This window comes from Phascolarctos cinereus, unplaced genomic scaffold (genome assembly GCF_003287225.1).
Source record: "Phascolarctos cinereus isolate Bilbo 61053 unplaced genomic scaffold, phaCin_HiC Scaffold_726;HRSCAF=1367, whole genome shotgun sequence".
NCBI lineage: Eukaryota > Metazoa > Chordata > Mammalia > Diprotodontia > Phascolarctidae > Phascolarctos > Phascolarctos cinereus.
The window spans coordinates 6,743,879-6,766,270 of NW_027556098.1; the positions used below are offsets into that span (position 1 = coordinate 6,743,879).

The 22,392-nt window shown below is 37.5% G+C and overlaps 1 protein-coding gene and 1 non-coding gene across 2 annotated transcripts in view; both read left to right on the top strand.

Moving 5' to 3' along the window:
- GPM6B (glycoprotein M6B) overlaps positions 1-22,392 on the top strand; it is a 217,155-nt gene that overhangs the window by 98,687 nt on the left and 96,076 nt on the right. The gene's annotated exons all lie outside the window — the stretch shown is intronic.
- Positions 15,393-15,495, top strand: LOC144454599 (U6 spliceosomal RNA). The gene has a single exon (XR_013483117.1). It is a non-coding gene; the product is annotated as a U6 spliceosomal RNA (small nuclear RNA).

Sequence of the window (22,392 nt, forward strand, 5' to 3'; positions counted from 1 at the left end):
AAACCTTCTTTACTGTGCTATTTATTCTGTCATTGTAGAGAAGGTAAGTAGAGAATCTAAAACAAGTCAGATGGGCACGATGGTCCCTACAATGGAACTTCTTTGACTATTTCCGTTGTGACCAAATGTTTTATGTTTAAAATATTTCTTCCTAAAGTAATGGTATGAAGTTATTAGATCTGTCTTTAAAGACCTCTTATAAATAAATAAACTCTTATCATATGAAATATTTAGGCTTTTGGTACAGGAGAGATTTTTTTTGAGAAATTGTGCCAACTGAATATTGTGTTTGTTTTTCATTGTTTGTCTTCCGTGTTCCACAGAAGGCTGTGCAGTGTGTAGTATGTTCCTTCCCTCCTCCTGTTTCCCAATTCTATGACCCCAGACATTACAAACCACCTACCAATGTAACCTCTCAGATGTGAATATTAGTTTCCAAAAGATTTTCATATTTTAAAAGCTCTTTGTACCCATATGAAAGGCCACATGACATAAATGGATAGGAAGCTGACTCTGACGCCAGTAAAATGGGGTTCAAGCCATTCTTCTGACTTACAATGTGACTGAAAGGAAGTCACTTGACATCTTCATGCTTTAGCCAACTCTTTATGTATATCAGCTGTAGAGAAAATGCTGACCTGAATAGGTGATAGAGTTTCCTCCTTCAAAGGTGTGTTATAACAATAGAATCACTCAATGTGGTCACTCACTCTGTCCATGTCATCTTCTATATACATGTTCGATTGGTGGCAAGAGAGTAGATCACAGTATTAACATTTAAATTTTAAAAGTAGGCTGCAAATACCATTTAATATTTCGTATGTGTATACATACCGGAATGGAATGGCATGGAGGAAAGTTGTTCGGTTGTTTCATTCATGTCTGACTCTTTGTGACCCCATTTGGGGTTTTTGTGGCAAAAATACTCAAGTGGTTTGCCATTTCCTTCTCCAACTCATTTTGCAGATGAGAAATTGAGGCAAACATGGCTAAGTGGTTTGACAAGGTCACATAACCAGCTAAACTCAAATCCAGGCCCTGTCTCAGACACAAACAAGCCTTGTGACTCTGAGCAAATTGCCCAATCTTGTAGTGCTTTAGGCACTTCTCTTAAGAGTGCATGTTGCAGAGAAGGTGCCAATGTGAATTGATAAAAGGAGCTTCCAATTCCTATCCCAAGTCACTTTGTTGCTTTTGTTGTGAAGAGGAGTTTCTGATGTGTCAGATATATATCAGACCCAGGTAACCTCTGAAGTCACTTCAAATTCAGAGGACATGAGTTCCCAGAATCTTCTTTCAAGTGCAGTCCTATTTTCACTCCATAGCTTTGTCCTTCTTTATGGCCATTGTCTTTTCACAAGTTAGTTCTTCAGGGATTTAATGCCTTCCCCCTCTCCATTCCTTTCCTTCCTTCCTATCCTTAACTCCCACAGAAGATTAAAACTAGCATTCAGGGTTGAACATGCTCAGCAAGTGGTTTTCCTTTTGTTTAGTAAGTCATTCAATACTCATTGATTGGAAATGAAAGGCTTTGGCTAGAGGATAGCCCCCCACAAACTTTTCTTGTACTAGTAGTTCTTAGTTGTAGTTAGGGCAACTCTTGCCTGTAGTCCAGTCAGGAATGTCTTGCTGCGTCAAATCAGGTTTGCCACTGGGGACAGTATCATATCACCTGCCCAAGTTTGTACATTTTGTTCAGAAATCTGGAATCTTGGGAATGACTCTCTTGTTTGGAAAGGCAGAGAATTTGGGAATGATATGCTTGCAGTTTGGAGGGGATTGGTGAGGAGAGTGCTTCTGAAGAAATATTGTTTATTTACCTTCTTAGTAATAGATTTAGTATTTTATTAGGACTAAGGAATATTTCTCAGGGTCCCAGAAAGGACAAAGATATTGAATTAGGATATCTCCAAATTAATAACCACAGTTTAGGCACAGCCTATTTAGTGAATTGCTTTGTTTTAACAAGTGTGAGAAAGGAAAGATGGTAGCCAGCCAAGAATGGTATTGCCAAACTTTGCGGAAACGGAATCTTTTCTATGTAGAAGCAACCCGAAGTTTTGATCTGTGCCATGGAATTTTCCCTCATTTGACCCACCGGGGCTAAAGAATTGTTATGCAACTCTCAGATTTTTTAAAAGTTCAAGTTTTTCTTATGTAAGCTGGGGAATAATTAGGGTTAGCAAAGTTTAACTACTCCCTACCTCCAAGAGGGGCTGTGAGGAAATCATTGCGTATAAATTATTGCATATAAAGCACATAGCACTTTAGAAATCAGCTTTTTATTACTCTTAGTCATAATACTTCATGCAAGAAAAGTAAGATGCTGGTTATTCATTTATTTTCGATGAGATCTCATTGTCTATTTGGTTTGTGTGTAGCTAGTGCCATATGGTATGATATCCTTTGATGAAATCAAGGAGTCAGTGATTATTTTAGGACCCAAAGCTGTGTTTCAGTGGTAAAAAGTGAAGTACTCAGTTAATCTCTATTGACTATATTTTCTTTGGTAACGTTGTGGTATTTTATTGGGTATCTAAAACGTTAAAATACTTTTTTATTATTATCTAGAAACTCTTTATATATTAGAGTGACCTTTTGACATTCTAAATTACCCTTTTCAGCTCATTATTTGTAATAGGACAAGTGAGCTATAAAGAACATTTTTAATGTTGTGAGAAATCCCTTGCCTTCCCTGATTCTTCTTTATTTGTTGGATATAAACATGTATCACCGCAGTGGTTTATTTTCATGGTCACATGTACTTAGAATGATGGACAAGAAGGTCAGGCATCAGTATGGCTCCTCTCACATCTGTCAATTTCCCTGATGGTTTCCTTTGGTTCTGTACTACCCAGTTGTGAGCAGTTGATAAATGACTTTGCGCTGTCTGAGACATTGTAATTTTCTTAACATAAATCATAAAATAATTTCCCCCCTAACTTTATTATCCTACTCCTGCTCTTTTTCTGAGGCTCCACTCTTCTACCTCCTGCTATTCTAAATGGTTACTTCTAGATATACAGCATTAAGGGACTACAAAAATGCAATGACTTTAAAAGTACTGATTATAGTTTTGTGATCTTGCATATGAGGCCTGCAATTATAAGTTGCAGATTATGTGTTACTGTGGAAAGAATGCTGGCTCTTATGTTGGAGCTGTATGACCTTGAAAAAGTCACTTCAGGCCTATGTGACCTTGTTTCATCTAGAAAATGAGGGATTTGGATCAGATGAACTCTGAGGTCTCTCTCAGTTCTGGATCTGTGTTCAGACCTATCAACATTGGTGGAAGGAAATTCTAGCATAGGGAATTCTAAACACCAGTGAAATCACAGGTCTCACCTCGTCAATAAATATTTTTTATACACAAATATTAGTGTGTGCATACATACACACAACCACACATAGATACACAATGGCTATTTCTTTGATTAGTTTATTCTTTTACTCCATAACTAAAAAGACAAAAGGTGATGAGAGTGACAGAAAAAATTTTTTCTCTGTTGTTTTGCCAAAGTTCCCAATATCCACCCCCCATCCACACTTTCACTGATCCACACATCCTGGAGCTTTAAGAGCTCTGTCAGTCATCACAAGAAGACTCTTTCTTTTTCTAGAAAGAAGAAAGTTAGTTTCCCATTAGGAGATCATGGCTAAAATAATCCATCGGTATTGTGACCAGAATGCCACTGGAAAATGCATTCAAAAGCCATATTCATTCGGAAAGGAAAAAAAGCCTTTTTTCATCACACCCCATGTGAGGCAGCCAGCATGAAGGAGTTCTCTGCTGCCAGTTTGGCTTCCAAATAATAACTTTCAGCTTATTTTTGCTTGTAGAGTTGCAGCATTTAGAATCTACTCTAGTGTCAGCTCCCTGGTGTCTTTAAGTAAAGTTTCAATTGTAGTCTGGCCTGTCTTAATTTAACATGCTGTAATATTGTGGGATTGGAGCCCAAGACTTTTAGGAAAAGGAAACCAAATCATGGGTCTGGAATGGAGAGAGCAGAGCACATTGTAAATTTTCTTTGTAAACACCTGAGAATGTCAGTAGAAAACTGTTGCTTATCAAAAAATTTCTCCTTTCCTCCACTTTTTCTAGGGCTTCTCCATGATCCTGTTTTAGTGAAAATTACTTATTTATATGGAAAACTTTATGCTCTAATGTAATTGGAGTAATACTGAGTATATCAACAATCCATAAAACACTCATAGGGATAGAGACTAAACTTGTAATTTCAGTGTTTAAAGGGAACTCTCAGTTGAGGAATGTCCCTCTCTGTTGATGCTGTCCAATTGTCTTTCAGTCATGTGTAACTCTTTGTGACCCAAGGTTTTCTTGGCAAAGATACCAGAATGGTTTGCCATTTCCTTCTCCAGCTCATTTTACAGATGAGAAACTGAGGCAAACAGGGTTAAGTGACTTGCTCAGTGTCACATGGCTAGGAAGTGTCTGGGGCTGGATTTGAATTCAGATCTTCCTGACTCCACGCCCAGCACTCTATTCACTACACTACCTAGCTGGTCCCTCTACCAGTGAAATTTTTTATAGCCTGAATTGCCAAGAATACAGAGAGATTAGATTATTTGCCTGGGGTGACATAGCCAGTAGAAGTCAGAAGCAGAAGTTGAACCCAGATATCACTAACTCCTGCTCCAGCTTTTATAATCACCACTCCATGCAGCTGCCTCCTTATGAAATTACTCAGAAGAGGTGCTATATAAACAGGATTCCTCCTCTCTTTAGTCATATATGAAAGATAGAAGTGTACAATATTTATGAGGGCTAGAGTGAAGGAAGAAATTCTGCTTATTTCCTATATAGAGGATTAATCACTTTTTAAAGTAAGTTATTTTTAGAAACTATGTCAGAAATGAAAGGAAAAGCTTTTCTAAGATGATTATTGCTAATGGTTTTCACAGTAGGTATTTTCTAAAAAAAATTTTAAGTATGCATGTGTTGAGATTGCTTCCTTCCATCAAGCCAATGTTTAACATCCCACACATTTTCCTAAACTCTCACAACATGCTCTTTTCTCATTCATTGCTTTAGCAAAATGGTGAGACCCAAAGGGAAGAGCCATCAGGGTGTCTTGAAGGGAAGGCTCTAAAAGCTGGAGCTGATGAATTTTGAACAGCTATTTGGTAATAGCTAAACAGCTATTAATGATAATAAACTGCTACCTCATCATTATAGCTACTACTGCTATTGTCTTCACCAACATGCATTTTATTGAAAGTTTTCTATATTAGACTGGGTGTGGGTGTGTGTGTGTGTGTGTGTGTGTGTGTGTGTGTGTGTGTGTGTGTGTGTGTGTTTTCATGGGAGATGTAGACAACAAGAATCATTTTTTTTCCCTCTGTACATTTTTTTGCTTATCTATTCCCATGGGTTCTCTTATCTCTTTGCAAATGATGACTCCCAGATCTGTATATCCAGCTCTGGTCTGTCTTCTGAGCTCTAAACTTAAATTAGCAACTATTTCTGCAATCTGTATCTGGATGCCTCATAGGTAGCTCAAACTCAACATTTGTACAAGAAAACTCATCTTTCCTTCCACCCCTGAAGCTCACCCTCCTTCCTAAATTTGCTATTTCTGGCAAAGGTAACTCCATTTCTCCAATCAACTAGGATTGCAGCCTCTCCTCATTTCCCTCTAACTCTTCATCCTCCAACATTTGCTATTTTCAGTTGTCTAGCAAGTCTTATCATTTCTACCCCCACAATCCCTGGGCCCTGTTTCTCACCACTAGTTCAGATCCTCATCGCATCTCGGTTGGACTATTGTGATAGCCTTCTAATTGGTCTTCCTACCTGCAGCCTCTCTGTTTTCTAACTAATCCTCCATACAACTGCTCAGTTGATGTTTCTAGAGTACAAAGCTGGCCACATCCCACTCCTAAGCTAAAAATTTCAGTTGTTCCCTATTGCTTCTAGGATAAAATCCAAATTCCTCCGTTTGACATTTAAAACCCTTCATAAGATTGCCCCAACTTATCTCAATTAAGTAATTTCATATCATTAACATAATTCATAATTAACTAAATTACATAATTCATCCACATTCATGGATCGTAGGGATCCAAAATCCCTATCATACATTGTACCCTCTAGTCAAACCCTCCCCATAGGTGTTGTTTGTATGTAATATTCCATTCCCTACCTATGGCACTTGGTACAGTGTCTGGCCCATAGTAGGCACTTAATAAATTTTGACTGACTCTCTGTTGACTGAGTGAATGTTCTCTTTCTTTGCCTCCTACCCTTTGAATATCTATATATCCTTTCAAGGCTTAATTTAAGTACCCACTCCTACATCTACAGGTGTTTCATGATTCTCCCTAAATTGTCAATGCCTATTGTCCAAGGATATCAAGAGGTTGGTCTTCCTAATCCTCCCTAGTTTTTAATGGTATCCTTTTCCCTATAAATTACATTGTATTATATATGTGCATATGTATATTTTTAATTTTACTTATTTTATTCTGAACTTAAGAAGTAAAACCAACATTTCTATAACATAGTAGCATAGAAAAAAAAAGATTGTACATGAAACTGCACATCTGTTACATATAACTTGCTATTCCTTTTAAATATATAATAAAGTTACCATGTGATTTCTTTCATCCCCTTTCTTATTCTCTCCCCCCTCCCTAGAGATGGTTACCATTAGATATCAATATGTAAAACCATTCTATACATAACATCTATTCATCAGTTAAACATTTATCAGTTAAAAATATGTATATATTTTAAATTTACTTATCTGTATACATGTTGTCTCTCACCAAGCTCCCTTGAGACAGGAAGTGCATTCTTGTGTGTGTGTGTGGGGGTGGGTATTCAATGCTCACCATGGTTCCTAGCACATAGTAGATGCTTAATAAATGCTTATTGTATTGAATGGAATGGGGTTGCAGAAAAAGTGTCATGGGTTGGCACACTCCATACACCCACAAATTAAGGTACAAACTTGAGCTCTAAGAAAAAGGAGAGTTTCTTTATAGTTATAAAATCAATTGTAGATTTTTTTTTCTGTACTAATGGAAGCAGAGACATACAGCAGAAGCATCAAATATAGTGCTCGTGTTGTGTACCACTCCTTAGTGCTGTCAGAATGAGATTAAAATATAATTGGGAAATAATTAACAAAATGAGGAAACATACAACAAAACATTGATAACATTACATTAAAACCGAAGTCAATGTGTAGTAGGGATGCTTATGTATGGATTAGCCCCAATTCATTTCCATTTGAATTTGACACTACTGATGTAGAGAATTTAAATCTCGGAATAATTGAAAGATGACTTTTTCCCCCTTTCATTCTAGAAGGCACTAAAGTCTAATAACTATATACTGGGTAGTATTTGGTGTTTAAAATTTTGATTCTAAAAAGGCAAAATTATGGACTGAGATTAAAACCAATAGTTATTTAAATGTACCTATTATTGTTGCCTGTGCAAATGAAGTCTTGCCATGCTTTGACCCTATGTATGATGAAACTCCAAAGGAATGGACACCTATATCTGTAACTTCATCAGTGTGGGCAACACCTTCACATGTACAAATCACAACCTTGAATGTCTCAGTAGGCTATCATCATGAGTTGTTATAGCCAAAAGGATTAACCGTTGGTGGCCACCCTCTTGATGCTCTCATTTAATAAGAAATTTGTGTGTGAGCCATCCTTGAAGCTAAGTCTTTTTGCCTTGATAAATGTTGTCAGAGCTTGTGGTCTAAGTGGATTAACCTTTGAAAATCTAAGTTTATGTCATATGTTGAAGCATCGGAATTGGATTTTAATGGAGGACTTCAAAGCACAAATGTGTGCAAACTAATGGCAACTAGTGCACCTTTGTACTCTCTCCCCTGGCCCCATTTGGAGCCAATTATTAAATTATTCTCCTTTTTAGTGACATGTTCTTCATCACCTTGTTTGACCTTTTCCTGCCATGTGACTATAGCAATTGACTTCTATCTATAACTCATTTTGTTTTTTTTTGTTTTGTGACTAGGTTTTCCTATGTCACCCAAGTTCAAAAAATAGAAGCAACTCAGGATCCCAATTCCATTACTAATTGGCACAGGAAATTTGACCTGCTGTGTTTTTCTGACCTTAGCTAGTTTGTCCGCACCTTAGGCAGGCTAGTGACCTTTCCATCCAGTGGATTCACCACACTGAGTATCTTCCAAGTCTAACACCAATCAGCTCAGCCTACTGCATTTTAGTATTCCTACACTTATCTATACCTGTACCAGAAATCAGTGGCTATCTGTCAGAAAGTTGCAAATTGCCCATTATCAAATTTACCTCATTAGCATAGTACTTCTGGAATGGTAAAATTATACAGTCTTCCACAAAGCCAAACCGGTTATTTCCATGCATTATATAAGACATTTGTAAATTGTGAGTCTTTTTTGCTTCTCTTGTTTTACCCCATATAATTTCTAGAATAGCAAAAATGGGCACAACAAGGCTTTAAGATCAAAGGTAACTCATCAGGCAAGATTGTCAGGGTTTAGGATGTTTTCTGGGAATACATGGAGGTAGCTACAGAGTTGATGAACTTGCTCCTGGCACTCATTAAAATGTGGCCTCCTTTGGTGTACAGTTCCTTGTCCAACTCCCATCATGTACTTGGTCCAAACTAAAATCCTGGGGTTGGAATGGGGTTCTGATGTCTAAAGAAGCATGTGGAAAATTTAGAGAATGTTCAGGGAATTGTTGCAACGGTTTGGAAATGAAATGATGTTAAGAAGGTTAAAGAAACTGGAAATATTTAGCTTAAAGGAAAGACTGAGAAATAATTTTAACAATCTTTAGGAAAAGGAAAATCTCAGAATCAAAGAATAATGATGAACTGTTAAGTTTCAGTGAAGAAAGAGAAAGAGGAGGAATATGAGTTAGTTGTGGACAACACCCCAACAGTGAAGATTTCTTAAGTGTGTGTTACCAAAGATGGTTGCAAAACTTTCTCTGGAGGTCATTTAAAATTTAGATGGATTTGCACCTGAATGACATAGTTGAAATGTGATGTTGTGGGAAGGCTGGAGGATTGTGGTTGTCTCAAAGTTCTTTCCAACCTTGGGAAGAGTTTAGACTGATGGTTATCAAAGAGGAAATGACAATGATTTTTTTTAAGGAAACAGTTAAAGATAATTCTTCTCAAAATACAACCTCCTGCTCTGTACCTCTATTTACCATCCCTGTAGCTGCCAACACAACAATTTTTGTTTTCCTGACTGACATTCCCTTCAGTATATAATCTTCCCCATTAGAATGCTTTCTCCTTGAGGGCAGATTGTCTCAGTATTTTTTACTTGTAACCTCAGTACCTCATCTGTTACTTGATTATACTACTTAGACCCATTTGAGAAAATATGCTTGTCTGAGACACTTCGCATCAACCAATTAATGAAATGAATATTTTAAAATCTCAATGTTAACTGAGAAAAAGGAAGTTTAATAGTTTTTTTCTCACTGAATGGCCTGCAGGGATGAGGAAGCTGTGGCTTGGAGGCTACATGTGGCCTTTCTAGGTCCTTTCTTTTATTAAGGGGATGTGTTTATTAAGGGGATATAAGGGGATAAGTTTGGATTCAATTAAAAGGGCTACACTTGAGAACCTGGAGGGCCACATGTGGCCCTAAGGTCCCAGGTTCCCCATCCCTGTAATCTTTTTTTTTTCAGGTAAATACATGCAATGTGTATTGGGCCCTTGGCTGATTTCAGACTCCTTAATTCTGCCAATTAAAAAAAAGTGCATTGTTGAGGTTTTTTTGATGACAGAAAAAAAGCAATTTTGTGAGGGAATGCTTTTGCAATGTGAAAAACAGAATTTTGCAGCTCTGGCTGGTGTGTTCCATTTCTCGTTTTGAGACATTATAAAATAATTTTTGACAATCAATTAGTCAAAGCACACAAGCTAGAATATCTTATGTTTAAGCTAATAATGATATACTTTCTAGCTAGAGACTATGAAGTTTCAATTTAGTCTGTTGGTTTAGGTAGAAACATTTTATCCCATGATATTAAAATGTATCTCAATAAAATTATCTAGATATTGGGAACTGCTTTCTTCTGTTTTTTTTTCTATTCCTGATAACATTAGATATAATTCTTAGAAAGCCATCTTACTAATCCACGTGTGTATATCAGTCAACAATAACATCTTGCTCTATTTCTGGTGAGTGATTAGAACGGACTACAAGGGTTTAGCACCCATCATGTTGCATGTGTGTTGTAGCTTTATTTTTCTTAACTCTGAATGCACCAGCCATCTCCTCCTCCTCTTCTTCCTCTTCCTCTTCTTTTTGGCTAGGCAGTGGGGTTAAGTGACTTGCCCAGGGTCACACAGCCAGTGTTATGTGTCTGAGGCTGGATTTGAATCCAGGGCCAGTGCTCTACCAACTGGGTCACCTAGCTCCCCCAGCCATCTGTGCTCATGTATCTTATCTGGTCCCAAAGATATCAAATGATGCTTGTGGCCCCTGAAATAATTAAGTGATGCATAGTATGAGTATACCAAGGAAGTGAGTGCAAACCCAGCCCATGCTCTGTGATCACCTCTGATGTGCAATATTGTACAGTGAGAGTCTCCTACATTTGCAAAGCAGAGAAGGAGTGGAAAGGGAAGTACATTTTCTCAGCTCTTCCCCCTGCCAACCTTGGTCTTCATAATTACATAGTGTTCAGTTTTTTGTTTTGGGGGTTTTTTTCTGTTTTGTGTTTCTATGTATCACTTTCATGGTTCTCCTTATTTCAATCAATCAATCAATCAATCAATCAACCAACAAGCATTTCTTAGGCACTTACTTTGTTCCAAGCATTGTACTATCAGTGACATAGAGGCAACTGGCAGCTCAGTAGATAGAGCTCTGGCCTGGAGTTGTGAATGTTAGAAGTACATTTGACACCAAAAATTTAGTGTCAAGAAAGTTTATTACAGAGAAAGTCCAGAGGATTTAGATGTTTTCTTGCCAGAAGCAGACTCCACCCCTCTTCAGGAGGGATGGGTCCACAGTGCAAGGGTAAGTATGCTTTTATGCAGTTGAATTCAGCTTGAAACCTCCCAGACCTGGATTGGTCCATCCTTTCCCAGGTTATACCCTTCCTTACCTGTTTCCCCATGATATGTTCAAGTATGTGCCCCCTCCCTTGGTTATACCTCCAGTTACTCGTTAATGAGGCTCTAATTTTATTCAGGGTGTGTCAGATAATAGTAATGATGTTCATTAAGCAGGTGCACTAACATTTTTCAGGTGTCAACCCTTATCTTGATTTTGGGGTCTTTTTGGACCCATCAACTTACTTTTTGTTGGCTAAGCCAGAGCCCACCCACAGTGTACTACTTCCTAGAGCTGTTGTTCTTTAAATCTCTGCATTATTCTCTTTCTCTGTGGAAATTTAACCTTTACCTGACTCTCACATGAAGATCTGAGTTCAAATCCAGCCTCAGATACATGCTAGAGTGTGACCCTGTTTGGGCAAGTCACTCTGACCACCTTAGAAAAGAATCCACTGGAGTAGGAAATAGTAAACAATTCTAGTATCTTTGCCCCCCCCAAAAAAATCTGATGTTCACCTATGGTTCATGGGGTCAGAAAGAGTCAGACAGGAGTTGTCAACAACAATAAGTGTTGTGCCAAATGCTGGGAATGCAAAGAAAGGAGTTCCATACCTCTGAATGCTTTATGTTGTTTTCTTGCCCTGCAGTAATATTCTGTTAGTCTTTTTTTGTGGATGTTGCAAAAATATGGTTGCTTTTACAGACTAGGTTAAGGAGGTTGACAACAGCTGACCTATAGGTGATAGAACTGAACCATCAATTCTGCAATCATTGAACAATAAAACTTATTGATGTTGATTCTCCTTTTCCTCTTTCTTCAAGTGATAGAGTGAACTTTTTAATTGCAAATGCACACTTGCCACTTACTAGCTGTGTGACCTTGGGCAAGATACTTAACCCCAATTGCCCAAAAATTTGAAAAAAAGAAAAGAAAAGAAAAGAAAAGAAAGTTGTAAATGTCATGTGATTCATACAGGTTAGATATTAACATCTTACTATGCAATGATTTTAGGAGTATTTTATTGTAAAATAAATGTCATTATTACATTAATAAGAATGACTTATATATGGCATGTAGGGTTTAAAAAGCAATTTATATACGTTTCATGTCTTGCTCACAAGAAGCATTATACCTATTTTTGTTTTGTCCAGATCCATGATTTTATTTGTGCAATACTCCCTTCTACATCATGAGGATGAAAGGGTTGGGTGCCCCCACAATCTGGAAAATCTTTTGGCCTTCCTTTCATACCAGAAAAGAAATCTGAATTATTATGGTATTAAAAGATAAAATATCTTGATATACAATACTATATATATTTTATGCATTTCTGAGTTACTGGCCTTTGCATGTCATCTGCAGCTTCCATAAAACTCCCAAAAAATTCCCATTTAGTTTGTTAGGCCTATCTGCAAATTATAAGTATCGAAACTGCAATGAAGAAAGTCACAATGTGGAAGGGTTAATTGAACTCTCTGTGAGGAAACTCTACCAATGCAGATTGGCAACTTATTCAGCAATTTTAATAAATCTTAAAGAATTGCCTCTTTCATAGGAGAGGAAAATATGGCTCAGAGAGGCTGGGACTTCCCTAAGTTGACATAGCTACTGTGTGGCAAAGCCAGAATTTGCAACCAGGTCTTCTGACTCTAACTCTGATAGTATTTCCAACATACACATAATCTCATTCCTCTCACCTTTTTGTTTGTTTGTTTGTTTCTTTTTACAGGACAATTGAGGTTAGGAGACTTGCCCAGGTCACACACAGTTAGTAAGTGTCAAATGTGTAGTCGGCATCTGAATTTGAACTCAGGTCCTCCTGATTCCAGAGCTTCTCTCTCTCTCTCTCTCTCTCTCTCTCTCTCTCTCTCTCTCTCTCTCTCTCTCTCTCTCTCTCTTCTCTCTGTCTCTCTCTCCTCTCCCTCCCTCCCTCCCTCTCCTCTCCTCCCTCTCCTCTCTCTCTCTCTCTCTCTCTCTCTCTCTCTCTCTCTCCAGGGTTGACATAGAAATGGTCCTGGGGTAAATCATTATCTTACTGCTGTCCTTTTGTATTTAGTGTTCTGCTGAACATTGCATCATTGTATAAAATAAGTGGATTTTTAGTCAAATAAAAGTATTAGGACGTAAGTTCATTCTCTAGAATTTCAATGACAGTATAATTTCAGTAGCAGGCAGAACAATAAGGATGATTTTAATCTTATCCTGTTCCCACATAATCTTAATCTCAGCTCTCATTGCTTCATATTTCAAAGTTTTTTATTGCCTGTACCTTGAAGGGGGTGAGTATTTGGTATAGTGACATATATTCAAAATATTTTTCTTTAGCTTTGATGGATTGATGTTCTATCTTGCCACTTATGAACCCATGGTCCATTGGTGTGCATTGGTCTGTGATAATCACTCAGTTCTAGAACAGTTTATTGGTTGAGTTCTCCAGGATATTTGGAGGCTATATTTCTATCATGAACATCTGTTGTCAGTTAATAAACTTTTATTAAATACCTACCATGTTACTTGTACTGTGCTAAGTGTTGGGAATATAAACAAAGGCAAAAGAGAGCTCCTGCCCTCAAGTCAAATGGGGGAGACAAGGAACAAACAACTACATACAAACAAGTTATAGAGAGGATATTGGAAATAATCAATAGCAGGATTAGAATTGAAGGGGATGGAGAAAGTCATCTTATAGAAGTTCAGATTTTGGCTGGAAGCCAGGAGATAGAGGTAAGGAGAGAGAGAATTCCAGGCATCAGAGGCAGCCATAGAAAATTCCTGGAGTCAGGAAATGGAGTATCTTGTGTAAAGAGGCATCAGGTATAAGAATGCTGGAAAAGTAGAGGGCAGGTTATAAGGAGTTTTAAATTCCAGACAATTTCGTATTTGATCCCAGAGGTGATAGGGAGCCATTGGACTTTACTGGGTAGGGCATCAGACCAGTGCTTTAGGAACATCTGTTTCATGGCTGAGTGGAGGATGGTCTAAATTTGTGGTGAGTATGCCAACTAACAGGTTATTGCAATAGTCCAGAAATGAGGTAAAGAGCACTTATACCATGGAGGTAGCTATGTCAGAAGAAGTAAGAAAAGAAGCATTTATTAAGTGCCTACTATGTGCCAGGCACTGGGCTAAGTGCTTTGTAAATTAATCTTATTTGATTCTCACAAAAACCTGGAGAGGTAATTGCTATTATTATCCTTATCTTACAGTTGAGGAAACTGAGGCAGCAGAGGTTAAGGAACTTGCCCAGGGTCACCCAGCTAGTGAGTGCATTAGGCTGGATTTTATTCAGATCCTTCTGACTCTCCGTGCCCAGTGTTCTATCCACTGCTTGACCTTTCTGCCCAAAGAGAGAAGGTGGCATATATGAGAGATGTTATAAATGCAAAATCTACAGGACTTGAGGATTTCAGTTTATGAAAGATAGGAACAAGGTCATGTGTTGCTAAGTATTCAGTGACACTAAATGTTTTCAGTCTGCAATGTTGTGTTCCGCAATGTCCATTAATTCCCTTGCATGATATACATTGATCATTAAATCTGGACTCCATATGGATATCCTTCATGTTGATACCATTGTGATATTTGATATCACAAAATCCATTTCTGCTAGCATCCTCCTGATTTAGATGTTTATCTGATGCTTTATGACAACATGCCTTTCACTGAGTCCATGAGGAGGTTGCCCATGGAGAGTCTTTCAATTATGTTCTTGGATCTTTGTAATTCAGTAGACTCCATCTTGAGGTAAAGCACATCCTGTTACAGTGGACAAATCCATCAACATGTACCAGTTATCAGCCTCTAGTATTGCTCAGTGAAATTATATGTATATGTTCCAAAAAAATATTTCTGTACGATTTTGACCTGTCTGTTGTCGTCTTTCTTCTTCTTGTCAAAGAAGTGTTAGTCATTCTAGCTGCCTTGGGGTGATTGGCTCTGTTTTGTTGTTAATTGACTTAGAACCACACACATATACCCATACCACCTTCATCCAGTTTTGTTGTTTTTTTTCCCCCTACTTCATTCCTCCTAGTTTCTTTAGTCATTCTTTTTTTCCTCCTACTTTACCTCCTCTAAGAAGCCTATACGCTCCCACCCCAGTATATTATGTGCCTATTCCTCCTCCAGTCACATTAAAGTCACAACCCTCTGCAATAGCCCCATTCACTGGGCACATCTGTGCATTATGATTGTATGTGTCTCTGTTTTTTAAATCTGAACACACTCCAGCCATATGGAGCGGAGCTTTTTCCCAATCCTCATACCAGGGGTTCCCAAAGTCTTAGTGCAATTTTAAGCTATTAAAACTTTTGGGTGCTTGCTTCCTCAGCAAATAGACTAAAATTTGAATGCTGCAGAGAAGATTATCATGGCCCCTGCACAAGGATGACAAGCAAATTTGAGAAGCATTCCATACTTTTATTTTATTTTGAGTTGTCTGAGGGATCATAATAATCCATTGATAATCAATAATCTACCATCTGAGAGAAATGTGACACTACTGGTAGGAAGTCCTTATCTGGAAGTTTATGCCCAATTGTGTCAATTTTCTAGGGTGCTAGGGAATTGGGGGAAACTGCAGTGGTTTTTTGGTTCCCTGAGGCTTACTCACTCATGTTCCTTTGAAAAGGAATATTACCCACATGGCTATTCCTGAGTCTGGTTATGGGGCAGATTTGATACTGCATGACTAAATAAACCTTGTCCTTGGCTGGGGAAAAAAAAACACAAACCTTTTGGCACATCAATATTGTCCTCCTCCAAGTAGTGATGCTTGATGAATTATCTATTTTTTCATATTCTGTCTTTCAGTTAAGGTACCATCATGTTTAATTCACTTTAAAATCTATAGTAAAGTTAAAATTTAATGTCATTTATTACCAGGAAGAAAGGAAATGTGTACTTCTCAGGACTGGTATAGATGGCATGAAATCTCTATGAAACCATCCCATTAGATTAAAAACTCCTGGAGAGCAGGACCTGTGTTTTCCCTCTTTTTGTATCCTCAGTGCTTAGCACTGTGACAACTGGCACGTAGTAGATACTTAATAAATGTTTATTGATTGATTGATTAACCCAAACTGTATTCAGCTAAGGTTGACTGGATAATACCACAACAACTGGTTAAAAAGAGAATAATTTTCTAATAGGTTTCTGTGCATCTCCACAATGCTAAATCACTAGTTTGGTCAATTCAATGGGGGAGAAAAACCAATGTTTGCTTTATGTAACCATTAAAATTGAGATTCTGTAAACATTTTTGAATGATTAAACTTTATTTTTCCTATTACTATCACAGGGGAGGTGGAGAGAACTGACATTTTTGTAATTGATTAAATTAATTAGTGTAGTGATTTTTGTCTTCCAGAGACATAACATAAATATTTGATATTTTTCTAACTGTCACAATTCATTTCCTCTGCTCCACACCAGCATGACTGTATCTCGGTTTCTTGCTCAAGTGACATGTCTGTGGAACGTCTTCAGAAATTACCAAGTTATATAGAAATGTTTTTCATGGATTAATCATGGAGAGAGAGTATGAGATGGAAAGATCATAGATTCAGTGCTGGAGGACATGTTAGAGGCTTTTGTGTCCCACAACCTCATTTAATGAGAAGGAATCTGAGGCCCACAGAGGTTAAGTGATTTGCCCAAGGTCCCATACCCATCAAGTGCCTGAAGTAGGATTTGAATCCAGGTCTTCCTGATTCTCAAGACAATGTTCTTGCCACCGTGTTGTTCTGCCTCCACTAATAGGGTGCATAAACAGATGAGCACCTCAAGTGCTCATGAAATATTAATGCCATGAGAGATAATACAAGTGTTCATTAAAATTAATAGTAGCAGAGGAAGGTCCTATTGGGTGCATTCTCTATGGATGAGGCCACCAGGATAAGAAAGTGTATATGTGAGTTATATTCTATCATGGAGAAGGGTGTGCCTACTCTGATCACTGGTCCATTGATGTACATATGTAGGAGTAGTGATGTTTTTTGTTATCAATGAGGAATAGGCTGTTTAGATGAGAGACAGCATGGTGGCAGAAATGATGGTGATCTACTTCTGGTTGCGTCATTGTGTAGCCTTAGAAAAGTGAATGAACTTTATTTCTCTGTTTCTATATCTGCAAAACAGTGTTACTAACACACCATTTTCCCTCACATGGTTATTTTGAAGGTCATGAAATAATGTAGGGGTAAACATGGCTCAATAAATGTAAGTTACTGTTGTTATTCATTATAGTAGAGCTACTAAGGTGACCTTGGATATTACTCAAAATTATTTTCTAACAAACCTTGCCATTACCCATAAAGTCAATTTTCAGCCCCCTTTGCTGAGGTCTACTGTTTCAAGGAGTATTTTCGGAGGGAAATTATGGGGATGAGGGAGGAAATTGTCACTGCCTTGGAGAATAATGGGTTTCCTGGGGCAGCCAAGTGGCTCAGTGGATAAAGCACTGATGTTACAGTCAGAGAGACCTGAGCTCAAATCCAGCCTCAAGACACTTACTAGCAGTATGACCCTGGGCAAGGGTTTACCTCAACTTCTTAATCTATAAAATGAGCTGGAGAAGGAAATGGCAAATCACTCCATTATTTTGTTCAAGAAAACCCCAAATGAGGTCATGAAGAGTTGGACAGAACTGAAAATGGTTTCAACAACAGCAACAGATTAATAAAATTACTTTGATAAGAAAATCATTAACAAGCCATGATTAAAACTGTAGCTTGGAACATATTTTTTGTCTTTGTTATGAAGTCTCATCTTGGAAATTACTCATTTTATATTTTCTAACTTAGCAGCTTTTACACACTTTCAGTTTAACTTGTCATAGCATTAGCTATAATATCATTTTCCAAAGAAACTTGGATATTCTATGGGCTATAGCAAAAAGGCAGAGGTGAAATAGGTGCCTGGTGTTTGTTTGTATTCAGACCATATGAAAATGTATGTGACATAAAGAATTGTGTCAGTATATAGAATTTAGAGATACATACCAATGCATATCGCTGAGAAGTCAAATATTCATTTGGAAAAGACATCTGTAGATTTCTTCAAAATTGTAGTAGAGTTTAGAAGAGCTGAAAAGTAAGTACCAAGTTTAAAGTTCTATGAGTTTGCTTTAGATATTTTTAAAAATATAACTGAAACATTGCAATTCAATTGTTTTGTGCATAGAAAGTCACATATTCTTGTCATAAAAATTGTACCGCAATGTAAAATAAAAAGTTTTGCAACTAAGGTTTTATGTTGCTCTATAGCATGCATTTATGATCCTGTTTTTGCATTCTTTTAAAAGTTTCCCCAGCTATCACAGTGCAATAAGGTTCAAACTCTTCTGCCAGGCATTCAAGGCTCTAGGTCATGCAGTGCCATCATAACTTTCTAGTCCTATGTCATACTATTCCCTCTACCTTCACTTATGTTCCAACCTACCTGGATTATCCTCTGTCTCCTGACAACAGTGTCCCCACAGAGGTGGCCCTTGCCTTTGTCCATACTTCCTTTGCCTAGAATGCCCTCTTGTCTTTTCTTCAGATGTTCCATTCTGCACTATCGGGGTAATGTCCAACTTAAATGGCACTACCTCTCAGGAACTCGCCCTGTACTCCCAAAAGTCACTTACAATCTTTGTCCTCAAACCCCAAATAGCATTGTTTTATCTCTCTAAAACATTTTTTCTCTTGTCAGTAATGATTGTCCGTAATTTTATCATCTCCCTAGCAGACTGTACCTTCCCTAAGTGTGGGAAATGTGGCCCATCTAAACTTTGTGTCGTCTCGATGTGTCGACTTTTGCTCTGTACACAAGGAGTGCTAAAAAACAAACAAAACAAAACAAAACAAAAAACCAAACAGTTCATGCCCTTTAGTGAAAAGAGCATTAACCCAGAAGTTTGGAGAATTTGATGATAAGTCGCCTATCAACCATTACTTGACTGTGACCTTAGACAAGTCTTTCAATGTCTCTGGGCCTCAGTTTCCACATATGTAAATTGAGAGCCTTAGACTATATTTCAGATCCATTTTAGTTCTAACAGGCTATGAGTCTTAAGTGACTTCTTCTTTAAAATAGTAAGGCATTGTGAACATTAGTTTAAAATTATGCTTATGCATCAAAATATGAATAGATGATGCTGGGAAGAAATTGTACATGTGCTTGAAAAACAAGACCCACCTACTATTATAAGACCATTAAGAGTTGTCTCCATGCTAACTATTATTATTGTTGTTTGTGGTGACATTCGGAGTAATAATTCACCTTCCTCATACATGCATCGAATGATGGGAAAAGACTGTATCATACGCTCTATTAATATTCACATTTCATGGCGACCCTTTAAATCTGGCTCTACAGAAGGTAGAAAACAAGAGAAGCTGGTAGGGCAGAAAAGAAAATGCACTGAAGAGATGATGACAACCTCTGACTTACTCTAGTAATTTTCTCTATAAATTAGGTCTTACTTTGTTAATTTCTGCTGCTAAAAGAATAAGAAAAATTTAAGTTTAGAACATTCCTGGTTTCAAGTGATCCATTGGAACCTTTATTTTTTTGCTTAAAAAGAGCCTGGGAAATATTCATCTAAGAGCTCCAAGAATATAGATGTGTCCCAAAACAAGAAGCTTTCAAGTAAGAATAGTTGATATAAATAGCAGGATTTAAAAAAGTCCAAATTACCATAAAAAACTGAAATTGATTAGATATAACAGCTCATTTGGACACCAAAAGGCTTCTGGCTATAGTGGATGACCTTCAGAGTGAGAAGTAGAAGATGCAAGGCACTTAACCATTCTTGCCCTCAGTTTTTTCATCTGATAAATAAGAGACTTGGAATAGATTTGAGATTGTTATCCTTTCTGTGTGCCTTTGACCAGTTTCCAATCTAGTGAAGCCTAAGAACTCCACCTCAGAATATCATTTTCAAGTAACTTAAGAAAATGCTAAATTTTAGTTAGATATTGGCAAAAATAAAGATGTATTTACCCAGTCCAAGTTCACAATCCTCCTGAATTCTATTTGTGGACTCCTGGAGGGTCTGTGTACCCCAGGTTAAGAATTCCTGGACTAGGTCATCCCTACATCTCTTTTCCAGTTCCACCTTCTATAATCTAATGAATGAAGACTGAGCAGGTTATAGTAGTAATAGATGAATTTTTTGTAACACTTTAAGGCTTTTGAGGCACTTCATACAATTTGAAAACAACCACTCATAGAAACAGGCATTATAGCCTGTTTATTATCTCCATCATACAAATGAATAAATCGATGGTCAGAGAGCCTGTGCCTTTTTCATGCTCACAGATAAGAAGTATCCAGCAGGATTTAAAGAGATTTCCCTCCCTGATTCCAGGCCAGCTCACCAGCCATTTTTCCATGGAAGGGTAAAGTAGCTCAGCAAGGACCTGGTGCACCTTTGAGTAAGCAGTGCCCCTTTGTGACCTGGCAGGGAACTTACTTGTAAAGTCCTGAGTTGAAAGAAAAATTCAGTAGCACCAGATGTTAATGTTTAACAGCTGATGAAAAGCTGAAAGTAGTCCTCATTAAGAAAAGGAAAGGAAGGGAAATAGTACATTATATTCTCTCCTTTTAACTGAATATTAATGTAATGGCTTACAATTAGAAATATCTTTCTGAGGTAAAGACCTTGGAAAGGCTGAAGCATGTTCTAAACATAGTGTTCAACAATTTTGAGTGACTTAATCAAGAAAGGAAGGAAGCGGGAAAAAACATTAAGGCCCTATTTTTTGCTGGGCACTGTGCTAAGCCTAAGCCCTTTTCAAATATTATCTCATATCATTCTTAGAACAACTCTGGGAGGTAAGTAATAATATTATCTCCATTTTACAGTTGAGGAAACTGAGGCAGATTAAGTGACTTGCCTAGGGTCACACAGCTGTCTACAGCTGGCTTTAAATTCTGGTCTTCCTGACTTCAGGTCATGCATTTAGCCATTACTCCATATCTGAATAACCTTTATTAATATGTTATGCTAAACAAAGATTGCATTAGTGGAGAGAATTACTCATGAGTAATTTGCTTCTAGGTAGAGTATAAGGTACAGCCTCTCATGTACAATTAAATCCTATTTTTAATAGAAATGTTCTGCCATAAGAAGATTATTACCCATAAAAGTGGAAACTGGAAGTCTGCCCTAAATAAAGACTTCAAAAATTGGAAAGAAATTTACAAGTGCTTAAGGTTCCAGTATGAAAAGAATTATGATTACCTGAAAGGGGGGGGGGTAGGAAACCAACTCTATTACAGAATATGAAAAGGTGAAGTGTGGTTTTAACAAATGAGATGAGTAGGAGTCATAGATTTAGGCTCCGTTATATGTAAGTCATTTAATCTCTAGAAGCCTCAGTCTCCCAATCTGTAAAATGAGTATTTTAGAATAGATAATCTTTAAAGTCCCTCCCATTTCTAAATCTTAACAGTCTACTAGGAAGACTGGTAGAAGAGAAAGGCAGAGTGTGGTCAAATCAGGAGAAGACTGGAAAACATTTCAGAAAACAAGTTGAATCTTTGTAGGAAGTAGTAATGGGGGCTTCCTATTTGGTAATAGAAGAAGTCTGTGCCAGACAAATCATCAGAATGCCAGGAAATATTTTATTGGTGTCATAAGACAACCAGATGGAACTCTCCTGTACTAAGACTGTTACACAGAAAATGTGACAGGTATACAGTACATTTGTGGAGGTGTATAGGACAGAATGGAAATTCATGTTTCTAAACACTGTTTTAATTGGCCAGAATCTTTTTGTAGGCATTTTAAATTTCCCGTGTGGCCGTATCTGTTAAGAAAAAAAATCCATACAAATGGGCTATGCTGTACTAAATTTTATAATCAACAAAGCTAATATGGTATGTCTTTATAAATTAGAGGTAATTTCCTACTGAAAAATCTGTTCACATGAAGACCGGTAAGGGTGGCATCTCTAATTGCCACTACTGCTCTCCTAGTACACAGAATGGGATTTTTTTGGACAATGGAAATATTTGTTCTTTAAATGAGAGGGGAGAAATGGAATCACTGACAGCTGGGTATGCCTTCTGTCCACCAGCAGCAAAGCAAGGTCATTTCAAGACTATGGTCCATAAACCATAGTAGGAGAAGAATAGCAATAAACACCAGTCACACGTTAAACTATAGCTATTTAAATGATCAGATTTGGAACTTAATGATGCATACCACTTTGCAGAATTCCCCCTTTCTAACAAGAGAACACTGCCTATGAATTTCTTTAAAATAGGAAATGGGATTATATGATCCATCTCCACATTTTTAGCTCATAAAAAAATTTAAAATTTAA